Source organism: Ornithorhynchus anatinus, chromosome X1 (genome assembly GCF_004115215.2).
Source record: "Ornithorhynchus anatinus isolate Pmale09 chromosome X1, mOrnAna1.pri.v4, whole genome shotgun sequence".
Classification (NCBI taxonomy): domain Eukaryota; kingdom Metazoa; phylum Chordata; class Mammalia; order Monotremata; family Ornithorhynchidae; genus Ornithorhynchus; species Ornithorhynchus anatinus.
The window spans coordinates 120,155,455-120,173,499 of record NC_041749.1 but is presented as its reverse complement, the minus strand read 5'-3'; positions in this window follow the sequence as shown (position 1 = coordinate 120,173,499).

Sequence of the window (18,045 nt, the reverse complement as noted above, 5' to 3'; positions counted from 1 at the left end):
GTCTGGACCTCCCACCCTCTCCAATACAAGAGACCATCACTCTCCCCACCTTTAAATCTTTATGAAAGTCACATCTCCTCCAAGAGGCCTTCGCTGACTAGCCCACATTTCTCCTCCTCCCTCTCCCTTCCGCATCACTCTTGTACTTGGATTTGCACTTTTTATTCACCCTACTCTCAGCCCCATGGCACTTATGGACATATCCGTAACAATGTAATTTCTGCTTCTAATAATGTAATGTTGGTATTTGTTAAGCGCTTACTATGTCCCAAGCACTGTTCTAAGCGCTGAGGGAGACACAGGGGAATCAGGTTGTCCCACGTGGGGCTCACAGTCTTAATCCCCATTTTACAGATGAGGTAATTGAGGCACCGAGAAGTGAAGTGCCTTGCCCAAAGTCACACAGCTGACAAGTGATCGAGCCGGGATTCGAACCCATGACCTCTGACTCCAAAGCCGGTGCTCTTTCCACTGAGCCACGCTGCTTCTCTACACTGTAAACTCCCTCTACACTGTAAACTCCTTGCGGGTAGGGAATCTGTTTACCAATTCTGCTGAATGGTATTCTTCCAAGTGTTTAGTACAGTGCTCCGCACACAGTAAGTACTCAAAAAATACTGTTGATCGATTGATACAGTAAATGCTCAATAAATAGACTAGGTTCAGCCAAACATGCTGCTTCTTTACAAGAGCAAGCTTTCTAGGAGAAATGGATGCGCTGGTGAAAAACTGATCTCAGGACCTAGGACACAACTCTGAATCCAATCTTGGCTGACACACTGATTGACTCTATTGACAAATATCTCAATTCTCCCTGGTATTCTGGGATGGAGATAGCACTGAAATCCATAGTTAGTCTAGAAATCTGATTGTGATGAAGAGCAACAACCTCTTTCCTCAACAAATCTTCCACCAAACATACTAACAAGGGGAGACATTGGCCGGTTGGAGATCTGCAGGAATGAGGTTCCATTTTTTTTTTAATAGTATTCGTTAAGCGCTTACTGTGTGCCAGGAACCTTATTAAGAGCTGGGGTAGGTACAAGATAATCAGGTTGGCCACTATCTCTGTCACAAATAGGGCTTATCGTCTTCATCCCCATTTTACAGATGAGGTAACTGAGGCACAGATAAATGAAGCAACTTGCTCAAAGTCACACAGCAGACAAGTGGCAGAAAAGGATTGGAACCTAGGTCATCTGACTCCATGGACTGTGATCTTTCCACTATGTCATGCTGCTTATCTTTGATCCATCCAGTTCTTCTAAAATGAGGCATTGGGTGCTCATAAAATCCCACAATGAGAAAAACACCCACTGTAGTAGTTTAAGAATATGTAGGCCTCTTGGGTGTGTTCATGGTACAAAAGAGAAAGTTCCTAAGGGCACATCCTAGCCTAAAATGATCAGACCACCCTTGCCTCAAATTTCCTTTTGGTTTGATGCTTGTATGGTGCCATGATCCACTTGCTCGTGTCAATTAATGCTAAACACATTATCTAAGGGACAGATCATGTCACCCCTAACAGGGTATACCCTAAGACTTTGACTCCAAATGACTGGTCAGTTAAAGAAAAGCAATCAGATCAGATTGACAGCATGGACTAGTGGATAGGGTGTGGTGCATGAAGTCAGTCAGTTACTGTGTGCAGAGCACTGTACTAAGCATTTAGGAGAATATAATACAACAATAAATGGACACATTCCCTGCCCACAAGTTTACAGTAAGTCAAAAGGCATGAGTGCTAATGAGGTGCTGGCATGCTGGGTGACCTTGGGTTAGTCACTTAATCTCTCTCTGGGCCTCATTCTTCTCATCTTTTAAATGGGGTTAAGAGGTCTACTCTGCCTACTGTTGGTTAGCGAGCCCCCTGCAGGGCAGGATCTCTGTCTGCTCTGATTGCCTTGTATCTACCCCAGCATTCAGCACAGTGTTGCAACCTAATAAGCACTTAAAGAATGCCCTCATTGATGCTGGTGGTGTTGTTGTAGTAATCAGCATTGTCATGGCTGAGGCCTGTTGAGGTTCATTCATTCATTCAATAGTATTTATTGAGCGCTTACTATGTGCAGAGCACTGTACTAAGCGCTTGGGATGAACAAGTCGGCAACAGATAGAGACAGTCCCTGCCGTTTGACGGGCTTACAGTCTAATCGGGGGAGACGGACAGACAAGAACAATGGCACTAAACAGCGTCAAGGGGAAGAACATCTCATAAAAACAATGGCAACTAAATAGAATCAAGGCGATGTACAATTCATTAACAAAATAAATAGGGTAACGAAAATATATACAGTTGAGCGGACGGGTACAGTGCTGTGGGGATGGGAAGGGAGAGGTGGAGGAGCAGAGGGAAAAGGGGAAAAAGAGGGTTAAGCTGCGGAGAGGTAAAGGGGGGATGGCAGAGGGAGTAGAGGGGGAAGAGGAGCTCAGTCTGGGAAGGCCTCTTGGAGGAGGTGATTTTTAAGTAAGGTTTTGAAGAGGGAAAGAGAATCAGTTTGGCGGAGGTGAGGAGGGAGGGCGTTCCAGGACCGCGGGAGGACGTGACCCAGGGGTCGACGGCGGGATAGGCGAGACCGAGGGACGGTGAGGAGGTGGGCGGCAGAGGAGTGGAGCGTGCGGGGTGGGCGGTAGAAAGAGAGAAGGGAGGAGAGGTAGGAAGGGGCAAGGTGATGGAAAGCCTTGAAGCCTAGAGTGAGGAGTTTTTGTTTGGAGCGGAGGTCGATAGGCAACCACTGGAGTTGTTTAAGAAGGGGAGTGACATGCCCAGATCGTTTCTGCAGGAAGATGAGCCGGGCAGCGGAGTGAAGAATAGACCGGAGCGGGGCGAGAGAGGAGGAAGGGAGGTCAGAGAGAAGGCTGACACAGTAGTCTAGCCGGGATATAACGAGAGCCCGTAATAGTAAGGTAGCCGTTTGGGTGGAGAGGAAAGGGCGGATCTTGGCTATATTGTAGAGGTGAAACCGGCAGGTCTTGGTAACGGATAGGATGTGTGGGGTGAACGAGAGGGACGAGTCAAGGATGACACCGAGATTGCGGGCCTGCGGGACGGGAAGGATGGTCGTGCCATCCACGGTGATGGAGAAGTCTGGGAGCGGACCGGGCTTGGGAGGGAAGATGAGGAGCTCAGTCTTGCTCATGTTGAGTTTTAGGTGGCGGGCCGACATCCAGGTGGAGACGTCCCGGAGGCAGGAGGAGATGCGAGCCTGAAGGGAGGGGGAGAGGACAGGGGCGGAGATGTAGATCTGCGTGTCATCTGCGTAGAGATGGTAGTCAAAGCCGTGAGAGCGGATGAGTTCACCGAGGGAGTGAGTGTAAATGGAGAACAGAAGAGGGCCAAGAACTGACCCTTGAGGAACTCCAACAGTTAAAGGATGGGAGGGGGAGGAGGCTCCAGCGTAGGAGACCGAGAATGATCGGCCAGAGAGGTAAGAGGAGAACCAGGAGAGGACAGAGTCCGTGAAGCCAAGGTGAGATAAGGTATGGAGGAGGAGGGGATGGTCGACAGTGTCAAAGGCAGCAGAGAGGTCAAGGAGGATCAGAATGGAGTGAGGTGTGAGACATGATTTAGCGAGCCTGGTTCAGGTAGATGTTCAGATTCACTTAATGCCTTATTTCATTGGGATAATTTTCAATAGATTTTATGTTATTTATTGAGATTGAACAACTCTATTATATGCATTGTATGGTTATTAAATCTCAATAAATCTGTTTCTGAAAATCAATGCAAGTTTAATTAAAATGCAAAAACTCCCTTGTTTGGTTCAAATTCTTATTTTACTCAATTAATACAATGCTACTAAGAGTCGGATTTAGTGAATACGGGGCAGGATGGATTTAGTGTCCCTAAAGCCTCTTGATCTTCTGGTCAACACTCTATAAAGACCCAGGGCAGATGGAACTACTAGTAAGTTGGGAATGGGAAATTTGCAGTCTTCATAATGAAGCCTTAATTTTAGGACCTCCAACTGAGCCAGCCATCCTTACTTTGGCTATTTAATATTTCAGAGGAATCCAGAAGACTATGGAAGCAGGATTTACCAAATAAAAGGTGCCTTCTTTCCCCCTTTGTCTAGATGGTGTCAGACATTCATGCCCTTCTCCTTGTTCTCCAAGGCAGCTTGTCAATTTTAGTTACACAAATGAGAAAATTAGCAATTCAACCATGGCGGTGGCAATTATGTTGTGACCAGGGTGGTCTTACGCCAGATAGATATGGTGGATGATAATTCAAAAGAATAATTTTGGTATTTGTTAAGCACTTATTATCCACTGCACTAAATCCTGGGGTAGATACAAGACAATCGGATCAGACCTAATCCTTCTCCCACCTGGGGGTCACACAGTACAAGGGGGAGGGAGAACAGGTATTTCAGTTCCATTTCATAGATGAGGAAACTGAGGCCCAGAGAACAAGGTCACAGGATAGGCAAGTGGCAGATGTGGAATTAGAACCCAGGTCTGCCAACTTCCAATCAATCAGTCAATTATATTTCTTGAGGGCTTACTGTGTGCACTGCACTGTACTAAGCATTTGGGAGAGTACAATAGAACAATAAACAGACACACTCCCTGCCCGCAATGAGCTTATAGTCTAGAGGGGGAGACAGACATTAATATAAGTGGATAAATTACAGATATGTACATTAGAGCTGTGATCTCTCCACTAGGGCCATGCCAAGCCTCTCTCTCAGACCGCCATTTAGGTCACTCTGGGTCAACACTCTTTATTTAGATCATTTTCTCTTTGAATTTGGTTCTTTTTATTGTTTCCCACTCACTGTAGTTCAAAATTCCGTCTTACTGTTCTATGTGTCATTCCCCCCGCCCGCACCCCGCACATTTAGATTGTGAGTTTAGCACACAGTAAGTATTGAATACAATAATATGCTAAGAATTATGAATGAAATGAAATACATCCAAGTATTATCATTCATTCAATAGTATTTATTGAGTGCTTACTATGTGCAGAGCACTGTACTAAGCGCTTGGAATGTACAATTCGGCAACAGATAGAGACAATCCCTGCCCATTGACAGACTTACAGTCTAATCGGGGGAGACAGACAGACAAAAACAATAACAATAAATAGAATCAAAAGGATGTACACCTCATTAACAAAATAAATAGGGTAATAAAAATATATACAAATAAGCAAATGAGCACAGTGCTGAGGGGAGGGGAAGGGAGAGGGGGAGGAGCAGAGGGAAAGGGGAGAAAGGGGGCTTAGCTAAGGGGAGGTGAAGGGGGGGCAGAGAGGCAGCAGAGGGAGCAGGGGGAAAAGGGGAAGCTCAGTCTGGGAAGGCCTCTTGGAGGAGGTGAGCTCTCAGTAGGGCTTTGAAGAGGGGAAGAGAGTTTTGCGGACGTGAGGAGGGAGGGCGTTCCAGGACAGCGGGAGGACGTGCGCCAGGGGTCGATGGCGGGATAGGCGAGAAAGGGGGACGGTGAGGAGGTGAGCGGCAGAGGAGCAGAGCATGCAGGGTGGGCAGTAGAAAGAGAGAAGGGAGGAGAGGTAGGAGGGGACAAGGTGATGAAGAGCCTTGAAGCCTAGAGTGAGAAGTTTTTGTTTCATGCGGAGGTCGATAGGCAATCACTGGAGGTTTTTAAGGAGAGGAGTGACATGCCCACAGTGTTTCTGCAGGATCATGAGGGTCCAGTCCATATTGTGCATGTTGCCTCTCAGCATTCAATGGTATGTGGCACTTAACTTCTCTTTGCCTCAGTTATTTCATCTGTAAAATGGGGATTAAATCTTACTCCCTCCTACTCAGACTGTGAGCCCCATGTGGAACAGGGATTGTGTCCAACCTGATTATCTTGATTCTACACCAGTGCTGAGCACAGTGCTTGGAACATATTAGATGCTTAACAAACACTGCTATTATCAGTATCAGAATTCATATCAAACATTCCCAATCACTTCCTGATGTCTGCAGCATTTTCTAGCAAGAAGGTTAATAATAATGTTGGTATTTGTTAAGCACTTACTATGTGCAGAGCACTGTTCTAAGCGCTGTGGGAGATACAGGGTCATCAGGTTGTTCCACGTGAGGCTCACAGTTAATCCCCATTTTACAGATGAGGGAACTGAGGCACAGAGAAGTGAAGTGACTTGCCCACAGTCACACAGCTGACAAGTGGCAGAGCCAGAATTAGAACCCATGACCTCTGGCTCCCAAGCCCAGACTCTTTCCACTGAGCCACACTGAATTGGGCATCAATAATGATAGTAATAATAATGGTATCTGTTAAGCGCTTACTATATTCCAAGCACTATTCTAAATACTGGGGCACATACAAGGCAATCAGGTTGTCCCATGTGGGGCTCACAGTCTTACTCCTCATTTTACAGATGAGGCAACTGAGGCCCAGAGGAGTTAAGTGACTTGCCCAAAGTCACACAGCTAATAAGTGGTGGAGCCGGCTTTAGAACCCACGACCTCTGACTCCCAACCCTGGGCTCTTTCATTCAATAGTATTTATTGAGCGCTTACTATGTGCAGAGCACTGTACTAAGCGCTTGGAATGAACAAGTTGGCAACAGATAGAGACAGTCCCTGCCGTTTGACAGGCTTACAGTCTAATCGGGGGAGACGGACAGACAAGAACAATGGCAATAAATAGAGTCAAGGGGAAGAACATCTCGTAAAAACAATGGCAACTAAATAGAATCGAGGCAATGTACAATTCATTAACAAAATAAATAGGGTAATGGAAATATATACAGTTGAGCGGACGAGTACAGTGCTGTGGGGATGGGAAGGGAGAGGGGGAGGAGCAGAGGGAAAGGGGGAAAAGAGGGTTAAGCTGCGGAGAGGTGAAGGGGGGGTGGTAGAGGGAGTAGAGGGAGAAGAGGAGCTCAGTCTGGGAAGGCCTCTCGGAGGAGGTGAGCTTTAAGTAGGATTTTGAAGAGGGGAAGAGAATCAGTTTGGCAGAGGTGAGGAGGGAGGGCGTTCCGGGGCCGCGGGAGGACGTGGCCCAGGGGTCGATGGCGGGATAGGCGAGACCGAGGGACGGTGAGGAGGTGGGCGGCAGAGGAGTGGAGCGTGTGGGGTGGGCGGTAGAAAGAGAGAATGGAGGAGAGGTAGGAAGGGGCAAGGTGATGTAGAGCCTTGAAGCCTAGAGTGAGGAGTTTTTGTTTGGAGCGGAGGTTGATAGGCAACCACTGGAGTTGTTTAAGAAGGGGAGTGACATGCCCGGATCATTTCTGCAGGAAGATGAGCCGGGCAGCGGAGTGAAGAATAGACTGGAGCGGGGCGAGAGAGGAGGAAGAGAGGTCAGAGAGAAGGCTGACACAGTAGTCTAGCTGAGATATAACGAGAGCCTGTAGCAGTAAGGTAGCCGTTTGGGTGGAGAGGAAAGGGCGGATCTTGGCGATATTGTAGAGGTGAAACCGGCAGGTCTTGATAACGGATAGGATGTGTGGGGTGAACGAGAGAGACGAGTCAAGGATGACACCGAGATTGCGGGCCTGAGAGACGGGAAGGACGGTCATGCCATCCATGGTGATAGAGAAGTCTGGGAGAGGACCGGGTTTGGGAGGGAAGATGAGGAGCTCAGTCTTGCTCATGTTGAGTTTTAGATGGCGGGCCGACATCCAGGTGGAGACGTCCCGGAGGCAGGAGGAGATGCGAGCCTGAAGGGAGGGGGAGAGGACAGGGGCGGAGATGTAGATCTGCGTGTCATCTGCGTAGAGATGGTAGTCAAAGCCGTGAGAGCAAATGAGTTCACCAAGGGAGTGAGTGTAAATGGAGAACAGAAGAGGGCCAAGAACTGACCCTTGAGGAACTCCAACAGTTAAAGGATGGGAGGGGGAGGAGGTGCCAGCGAAGGAGACCGGCTTTCCACTAAGCCACACTGCTTCTCTGATTTCTGCCCAGACTATAGGGAGGATCCTAGAATGTTACAAGTCCTTTGAATTGTTAGAGAATGGGGAGACATATAGTGTACTCAATTCAAGCATGATTTGGCATTCAGGTGACACTGAGTTTCTGGGTGGGTAGGAAGGAAGGTAATTAGCTAGTGCAGAAAGACAACTGGGCGATTACTGGACTGGGTTGCATGCTCAAAATCTTCCCCTGAGTCTAGGTGATAATACATCCTCCTCCAAATACAACTCTAGGCTTAGAAGTCTGGCTGGTCTTCCATATGTTGTCATCCAGTGACCATGCCTGCCCAGCCTAGAAGCCACAGTGTACAGCTCATCATATGGAACCAGGACAAGGTAGGAAAGGTATGGGGGAGAGGGTGGGCATGCAATATTTCTCCACCTCATTGAGGCCAGATGTCAACTGACTCTGGGTGCTTGGTCCTAACCAGGGATCTGGCCTGTGGCAAGCTCCAGGCCAGTCTTCACAGCTCCTGTTCTGTGACCCCCAAATTGATCCTCAGGGTGGAGCGGCTACTAGACTCTAGGCCTTTCCTGACCCCTATTGGCTGCTCAGAATGGACTCAGAATAGAGGATTAGAGGCAGAGGGTGTCTGATAGTAAGCTCCTCAAGGGCAGGGATTGTGTCTACTAACTAACACTCTTTTACTTGCCTAAATGTTCAGCACAGTACAGTGAACTGCAAGCTCTTAAGTATCTACTAACTCCACTGTACTCACCCAAACACTTAGTACAGCACTCTGCACACAGGAGATTGCAAGCTCTTCAAGGCAGGGATTGTGTCTCCTAACTCTGCTGTACTCTTCCAAGCAACTGGTATATTGTCTGCTCACCGTAGGTGCTCAATAAATGTTATTGATCAATTGAATTCCCACATTATCCAGACTTTTCCATGAATAGCCTACCCCAGCCCTTCATAATATAACATTTTCATTAAGCACTTACTCTGTGCTGAAGCACTGGGGAAAACACTTCATCAGATGAGACTCAGTCCTCGTCACACAAAGTGCTCACAGGCAGTGAGAGCAGGGATCTTATGCCCACTTCACAGCTGAAGAACCGGAACCCCAGAGAGGTGAAGTGATTTATCCAAGGTCACACAGTGGACCAATCACAGAGCTGAGACTAGAACCCAAGTTACCTGACTCCAAATTCCAATGCTCTATGGTGTAGTGGATAGAGCATAAACCTGGGAGTGAGAAGGTCACGGATTCTAATCCCGGCTCTGCCACTTGTCTGCTGTGTAACCTCAAGCAAGTCACTTCAGTTCTCTGGCCCCCAGTTACCTCATTTTTAAAATGGGGATTGGGACTGTGAGCCCCATGTGAGACAGAGACTGTGTCCATCCCGATTTGCTTGTATGCTTAGAACAGTGCCTGGCGCATAATAAGCACTTAGAAAACATCACAATTATTATTATTACCTACGTTATTAGTGCTATTATTTCAACACTTCAAATTTTCTTTGCCAGCCACCTGCTAAGAAAATCACCCCAGATACCACTTAACCCAATGGGTTGTGTATACCTTGCACTCAGGCAATGCTGTCTAGCCCGGTTCATGAAGAAATTAGACAGTGTCACGTGACCAATTTTAACTTTCAATTGTTCCTCAGGCTTCAATTCCCCACCCCATCTGCCCTCCTCCCACCGCAATCAGCCTAGGTACAAAGCTGACCTCTGGTGAACTGCTATAGCCATCCCTTCTCCAAGTTTAATACCTGTCAATTTCTAGCAAAATACACCCAACTATGAGCTATGGGATGTAACAAATGAACATGGTAAAACAATTTTGCTCCTCCTTCAAAATAACCTTGCAGTCCTTCGCGATCCTCTGTTAAATTTGCCATCGGCCCAGGAATTGATGCAAGTAGGGGAAAAGCACGTCAGAAATATTTCTGGAGATCAAATGGGAAAATGGCATCCAGTCTAATTTAGCTAGACTTGGGAAGGAAGTTCCCTGCACCAGACCTGGGAGCTATAAAACAAACAGTCATTCGATTATATCCTCAAATCATCCCTCTTCCTCCCTTTGGCTCTACAGTCTAGCATATCCCTTTTGGGTTTTGTCCCCTTGCCAGTTGCCCCATTTCCCCTCTAGACAGTAAACTCATTATGAGCAGGGAACGTGTCTACTAATTCTGTTGCACTGTACTCTCCGAAGGGCTTAGTACAGTGCTCTGCATATAGTAAGCACTCAATTAATGATAATTGTGGCATTTGTTAAGTTCCTACTCTGTGCAAAGAACTGCACCAAATACCAGGGTAGATACAAGATCATCAGATTGGACACAGTCCCCTTCCCACATGGGGCCACGGGACCGAGAATGTTTATCGAATCTCCATTTTACAGATGAGAAAACTGAGGCACAGAGGAGTTCAGACACTTGCCCAAGGTCATAGGGGAGGCAAGTGGTGCAGCTCGTATTTGAACCCAGGACCTCTGACTCCCAGTTATGTGCTTTCCCATTAATGCCAAGCACTATGATGCAAGATAATAGCATTGAACAGTTAGTGCCCCACAGAGGGCTCAATAATCTAGTAGGGAGGGAAGATCAGCTCTTTTATCAGAGAAGCATCATTGTCTAGTGGAAAGAGTATGGGGAGTTAAGCGAGGAACTGAGTTCTAATCCTGGCTCTGCCATTAGCCTGCTGTATTACTTTGGGCAAGTCAGTTACATTTTTCAGGCCTCAGCTTCCTTGTCTGTAAAATGGGGATTCAATATCTGTTATCCTTCCTCCTTAGACTGTGAGCCCCATGTGGGGCAGGGACTGTGTCTGATCTGATTGCATTTTTATATACCCCAGTGCTTGGCACATATACTGTATGTTCCCCAGCACTTAGCACAGTGATTAGCACATAGTAAGTGTTTAACGACTCCCACAGTTTTGATTTTATTCCTATTTACCAAAAGAGGAAACTGTGATAGAGAGAGATTAAGTGGCTTGCCCACTACTAAACAGCCCAAGGCCAGCAGATGAGCTGACATTAGAACCTGAATCTCCCAACTCCTGGGCCTCTGCTCCTTCTACTAGACCACTCTGCCTCCCAGCCTGCCATTTTTAGGCTTCTGTCCATCTTCTTGCCCTCATCACCTCCCTTGACCAGCTCTTCCCTTTGTCAAATTCCCCGCAAGTTGAACGTGACCTACTCCTAGCACAACAGTCTCCAGGAAAGAGTATTCAGACTAATCAATCAAATGGACTCCTCCCAAAGAAGACCAGGAAATGGAGATGGGATCTGGTCCGGGAGGGAAGCTAGTTACACATTTGCATTCCCTCCTCCACTTTCCTCTAACATTTCAAACGCTTAACCAGTGCAGCCTTTTCTCTAGGTGACTTTTAAGAGTACTCAAAAGGTTCTGTTTTTATTCAGAGGAGTAGAGGGTGATTAATGGTTTCGATGCCGTTGGCCTCTAGCCCTGCATTCTTCTTGATACAGTGAGTTCCCCTCTAATACGGGGATTGCGTTCTTGAAGAAGCCAGGGATAATCATGTCATGGTTGCCATGGATTTGACGGGCATCAACAGATTAGGGAGATAGATGGTTCGAAGACCCTATTTGACAGATATCACATCCCCCACACTTTACAAACCGAGAAGCAGCGTGACCAAGTGAAGCGAGCATAGGTCTGGGAGTCAGAGGAACTGGGTTCCAATCTCGACTCCTCCACATACCTGCTGTGTGACCTTGTGCAAGTCACTTCACTTCTATGTGCCTCAGTTCCCTCATCTGCAAAATGGGAATTCAATACCCATTGTCCCTCCTACTTGGTGAGCTCCATATTGGACCTGGTTATCTCGTATCTAACCCAGAGCATAGTACAGTGCTTGGCACATAGTGAGTATTTAATAAATACCACAATTATCATCCTTGCCTTCAATCATCATTCGTACTTATAGAGTGCTTACTGTGTGCAGAGCTTATTATTATTAGTCATTCATTCAATCTTATTTATTGAGTGCTTACTGTGTGCAGAGCACTGTACTAAGTGCTTAGAAAGTGCAATTCAGTAATAAAGAGAGATAATTCCTGCCCACATTGTTGCTTCACTGTTTTAAACTGGATCAAGTTGCAAAATCCCAAAGAAACTTAGAATCCTGTATGGGGAAATACAAAGAGCCTGAGACAGAGACTGAGAAGCAGAGTAGCATCTTTTCAACCCTCTGGACTTGTATATTCTCCTTTGTAAAATAGGGAGGAAATACCTGAGGAGAAGCTTACAGTTTGGGGAGAATTCCTGAGAAAGACACTGTCAGGAATAGACTCAGCTGGAAAAGATGCATGAAAATGTCATATGGGAAAAGGGAAGCAGCATGGCCTAGTGGATAGAGTACAGGCCTGGGAGTCAGAAGGACCTGGGTTCCAGTCCCGGCTCTACCACTCGTCTGCTGTGTTACCTCGGACAAGTCATTTAATTTCCCTGGGCCTCAGTTACCTCATCTGTTAATTGGGGATTAAGACTATGAGCCTCATCTGGGACAGAGACTGTGTCCAACCCAATTACCTTGTTTCTACTAAGCACTGTGCTTAGAACAGTGCTTAGGAAATGCTTAACTAAAACTATTATTATTATTATTAGAAATAAGGAGAATTTCCTAGAATACAGAGCTTGGGAGGTTTGTATCACGTGACAATGGTGGCATTCTCAGAGGGACCAACTCTACCATCAATTCCTCCGTGCACATTCTCAGCCCGGAAGATCCCTTGTAGTTCTCACTGAGAGACTTAAGAGATGCGAAGAGCAGTGTCCTCTTCGAATACCAAAAAAGAAGAGGAAGGCAGGTTTGGGGTCAAGAGGTGGCCTTGTGGACAGGAAAAATGTCTACTGACTCTGTTACATTCTCCCAAATGTTTAGTGTGATGGTCTGAACACGGTCAGAGCTCGATAAATACCACTGACTGATCAATTGATTGCAGGAATCAAGTGGGACTTGAGGGGAGTTAGTATGTTGTGGTTGAGAGACTGTGTGGGAGGATCAAAGCCTAAGGCGGTCAGTCAATAACTTTTGTTGAGTCCCTGTGTGCAGGGCTGTTCTTGGCCCTTGGGAGAGTAAGCCAAAAGTAACCTCAATGGGCTTACAATCAAATATGAAAATTGAATTTTCCCAAAGAAATTTGGACAATTCTAGACCTTTCATGAAACAGAGATGACAATTTTTTTTAAATAATCCATAAAAAACCCCAAAGAACTAAAAGCTCATCAGACTAAATAATAATAATAATTGTGGTATTTAAGTGCTTACTATGTACTAAGCCCTGATCTAAACACTGGGGTAGGTACAGGGTAATCAGGTTGGAAACAGTCCCTGTCTTACCTGGGACTCACAGTCATAATCCCCATTTTACAGATGATATAACTGAGGCACAGAGAGGTAAAGTGACTTGCTCAAGGTCACACAGCAGGCAAGTAAACTGGCACACCTTGGGTTGAATGTATTTTCTCCATGTGAATCCATCAATCAGTGATATTTATTGAGCATTTACTTCATCATAACACCACCACCTCAGCCCTTTCCTGGAGCATTTAAAAGAACTTTCTCTGTAGATGGCAGTGATTTCACAAACATCTTGCAACCATGCCCAGAGCATCCAGCCTCTCATCCTGGATTTGACACATCCACAATAAAGGATTGTTTTAATTGGTACGCTGATCGGAGCTGGGAGCTTCGTATGCTATAAAGAGAAATGATGAAGGCTATGAAGATGCCGAGAAGATGACTCAACAGCAAATTAAAAATTAATGACAAACAAAATCAAATTCCTTTCGTGGCCAATATTCCTCCACCTGCAGATTGCTATAAAAGCCATCAAAGAAAGAAACACATTAGTTTCTAATTTGAAGTGACTTTAGAAAAGTAATCGCCAAACCTCTAGTGACATCTTTCTGACAAATTCCTAATTCTTGTAAGTTGAGACACCGGCTCTCTCTCAGGTAATTAAAAGAAATGTCCAGCCTGTGAGAGTTTAGATGAAGTTTTACCTTTTATAGTACAAGTGGCACCTCACCTCAGAGCTGGATTGCTTCTACAGATTATTGCATCGATTACACCAGAGCAATAGTAAACAACACGGACATACCGACATTTTCCCTTTAACATAATACAACTCACTTCAGAACAGAACACATGGTAATATCACGGCTTTCTCCCTACCACTTAACTATGCTATAATCAGTGTCATGATATGTCAAACATAGCTGGTTATTTATGTGCATTTTTCACTTCTTCCCGCTATTTTGTTAAAGCTACAGATTTTCACTTGCAGCAATTACATCCCTCCCTCCTCATCTTACCACCTTCCAGCATTCTTAACAGAAGTCTCTATCTTGACAGAGTAGTACCAAGAATGTTGTTTACTGAGTGTGCACTGGGTACAAAAGACTGTCCTAAGCATTAGGGAAAATACAAAAGAAGAAAGTGATGTGATCGGCCCACGAGGAGCTCACATTCTAACAGGGTAGACAGAATCAAAATATTTGTTAAGCGCTTTCTGTGTGTCAAACAAACACTCCTCTAAACTCTGGGGTGGAAACAATATATGTAGGTAAGACAGAGTCCCTGTACCACACAGGGCTCACAGTCCAGAGGGAGAACAGACATTGAAATGTCATTTCACAGAGGAGGAAACTGTAAAATGGGGATAAAAGACCTCTTCTTCCTTCCTCCATCTTAGACTGTAAGCCTACTACTAATAATAGTAATAATAAGGGCTCACAGTCCAGAGGGAGAACAGACATTGAAATGTCATTTCACAGAGGAGGAAACTGTAAAATGGGGATAAAAGACCTCTTCTTCCTACCTCCATCTTAGACTGTAAGCCTACTACTAATAATAGTAATAATAATGATAATAATAATAGTGGTATTTGTTAAGCACTTACTACATTCCTAGCATTGTACAAACTGCCGGGGTAGAAACGAGATCGTCAGGTCCCATATGGGGCTCACAGTCTAAGTAGGAGAGAGAAGAGGTATTGAATCCCCATTTTGCTGATGATGGAACTGATGCACAGAGAAGTTAAGTGACCTGCCCAAAGTCACAGAGCAGATTAGCGATGGAGGAAGGAAGAAGAGGTCTTTTATTCCCATTTTACAGATGAAAATAAGGGACAGAAAAATCTAAGCTCCTTGGGAGCAGGAAACACATCAACCAATTTTTCAATAGTATTTATTGAGCGCTTACTATGTGCAGAGCACTGTACTAAGCACTTGGAATGAACAAGTCGGCAACAGATAGAGACAGTCCCTGCCCTTTGACAGGCTTACAGTCTAATCGGGGGAGACGGACAGACAAGAACAATGGCAATAAATAGAGTCAAGGGGAAGAACATCTCATAAAAACAATGGCAACTAAATAGAATCGAGGCGATGTACATTTCATTAACAAAATAAATAGGGTAATGAAAATATATACAGTTGAGCGGACGAGTACAGTGCTGTGGGGATGGGAAGGGAGAGGGGGAGGAGCAGAGGGAAAGGGGGAAAAGAGGGTTAAGCTGCGGAGAGGTAAAGGGGGGGTGGCAGAGGGAGTAGAGGGAGAAGAGGAGCTCAGTCTGGGAAGGCCTCTTGGAGGAGGTGAGTTTTAAGTAGGGTTTTGAAGAGGCGAAGAGAATTAGTTTGGCAGAGGTGAGGAGGGAGGGCATTCCAGGACCGCGGGAGGACGTGGCCCAGGGGTCAGCGGCGGGATAGGCGAGACCGAGGGACGGTGAGGACGTGGGCGGCAGAGGAGCGGAGCATGCAGGGTGGGCAGTAGAAAGAGAGAAGGGAGGAGAGGTAGGAAGGGGCAAGGTGATGTAGAGCCTTGAAGCCTAGAGTGAGGAGTTTTTGCTTGGAGCAGAGGTTGATAGGCAACCACTGGAGTTGTTTAAGAAGGGGAGTGACATGCCCAGAGCATTTCTGCAGGAAGATGAGCCGGGCAGCGGAGTGAAGAATAGACTGGAGCGAGGCGAGAGAGGAAGAAGGGAGATCAGAGAGAAGGCTGACACAGTAGTCTAGCCGGGATATAACAAGAGCCTGTAGCAGTAAGGTAGCCATTTGGGTGGAGAGGAAAGGGCGGAATAACCAATTCTGTTATTGCACTCCCCCAAGCACTTAGTAAAGTGTTCTGAACAAAGAAAATACTCAGGCAGGTGGAGGAATTGGGATTATAACCCAGGTGTCCACTCCCATTGCAAAGTAAATGCTCAATAAATACTACTGATTGATTGATGAGTATATCAATCAATGGTATTTGAGCTGGGTACAGAGCACTGCACTCCCTGTCTCCACTCCAGGCCATATTTCACTCTGCTGCCCAGATCACATTTCTACAAAACTGTTAAGTCCCTGTTTCCCACTCCTCAAGAACCTCCAGTGGTTGCCCATCCACCTCTGCGTCAAACAGAAACTCCTTACTGCATTCAATCACTTTGAGTGCTTAGTACAGTGTTCTGCCCACAGTAAGCACTCAGTAAATACAATTCATTGATCGATTGATTGCCCCCCCCAGTCTTACCTCCCTGATTTCCTACTATAACCCAACCCATTCAATTTGCTCTTCTATTGCCAACCTTTATCTATAACTCGATCTCATGTCTCTTGCCAATGACCACCACCTGACTCCGGACTGGATTCCCTCCCCTTTCATATTTGACAGATGATCGCTCTCCCCACCTTCAAAGCCTATTAAAAGCACATCTCTTCCAAGAAACCTTCCCCAACTAACCCCTCTTCTCCCCCTCCCTTCTGCGTTACCCTTGCACTTGGATTTTCACACTTCATTTGCCCCTCCCTCAGAACCAAGCACTTAAGTCCATGTCTATAAATTATTGATTTCTATTCATGTGTGTCTTTCCTTTTAGACTGTAAGCTCCTCGTGGGCTGAGAGGATTCTACCAACTCTGTTCTGGGCTTAATACAGCGGTCTGTACACAGTAAGTGCTCAGTGAATATGATCGATTGAATACAAGCAACAAATGGGTTTCAACCTTTCACTTTTATTCTGGATAGTGAATATATTTACTGATCTATTCTGAAATATTTGGACTGTACTCTCCAAAGCGCTTAGCACAGTACTCTGTGCACAATAAGTGCTCAATAAATAACTGACTGATTAGACCACAAATGTTCCAGTGCTGGCCTCCTTCTCTAGCTTCCTTCCAGAGAAGCCATTTTTCACCAACTGATCTGCTCCTGTGCTATCGGTATTGTAGTTCCAAAATAGTAATAGTATTTATTAAGTACTTACTATGTGCCGAGCAATGATTCAATCAATCAATTGCATTTATTGAGTGCTTACTATGTGCAGAACACTGTACTAAGGGCTTCAGAGAGTACAACAAAACAATATAACAGACACATTCGCTGCCCAAAATGAGCACTGTATTATACACTGGGAAGGAATACAGAGGTGGGAATTAATAATAATAATAATTATGGTGTTTGTTAAGTGTTTACTTTGTGTCAGGCACTGTACTAAGCACTGGGGTGGATACAAGCAAATCGGATTGGACACAATCCCTGTCCCATGTGGGGCTCACAGTCTCACTCTCCATTTCACAGATGAGGTAACTGAGGCACAGAGAAATGAAGTGACTTGCCCAGGGTCATTCAACAGACAAATGGTGGAGCCGAGATTAGAACCCATAACCTCTGACTCCCAGACCCAAGCTCTCTCCACTAGGCCAGGCTGACGGTCCCTATCCTTCAGAGGGCTCACAAAATCGCAAATAAATATTTCCTCCACTTTGAATTGCCCCCTTCGGCCTTAGAGCTTGCAAAGTGGGCATGTTTTATCCCTATTTGAAATTTCCCTATGTTTTATCCCTACTTGAAATTTCCCTGATGAAAGTCAATCTAGGATCTTAGCTGCTTCTCCCACTTTCCCCTGAATTATCTTGGGGATGGAAAGACAAGTGGCAATGTTGCTTTCTTGCTGTCTCTGTTAATAACAGCCACTTCAAAGAGCTTTGCTGATGGATGGTATGATTGATTATTGAGGTTTGTAATCAAATAAAAGCTCTGGAGAATGCAAATATCATGGCCAATATACTAATGCTTAGCAAAGAATGGAGATGAGAGGGGAAGAGAGTAAATTGGGATGGGTTCTTTTTTTTTTTTACAGACAGGTTCTTTTGGAGATAAATATTTGTATGTGATTCTAGGCCTGTGCCACCTAT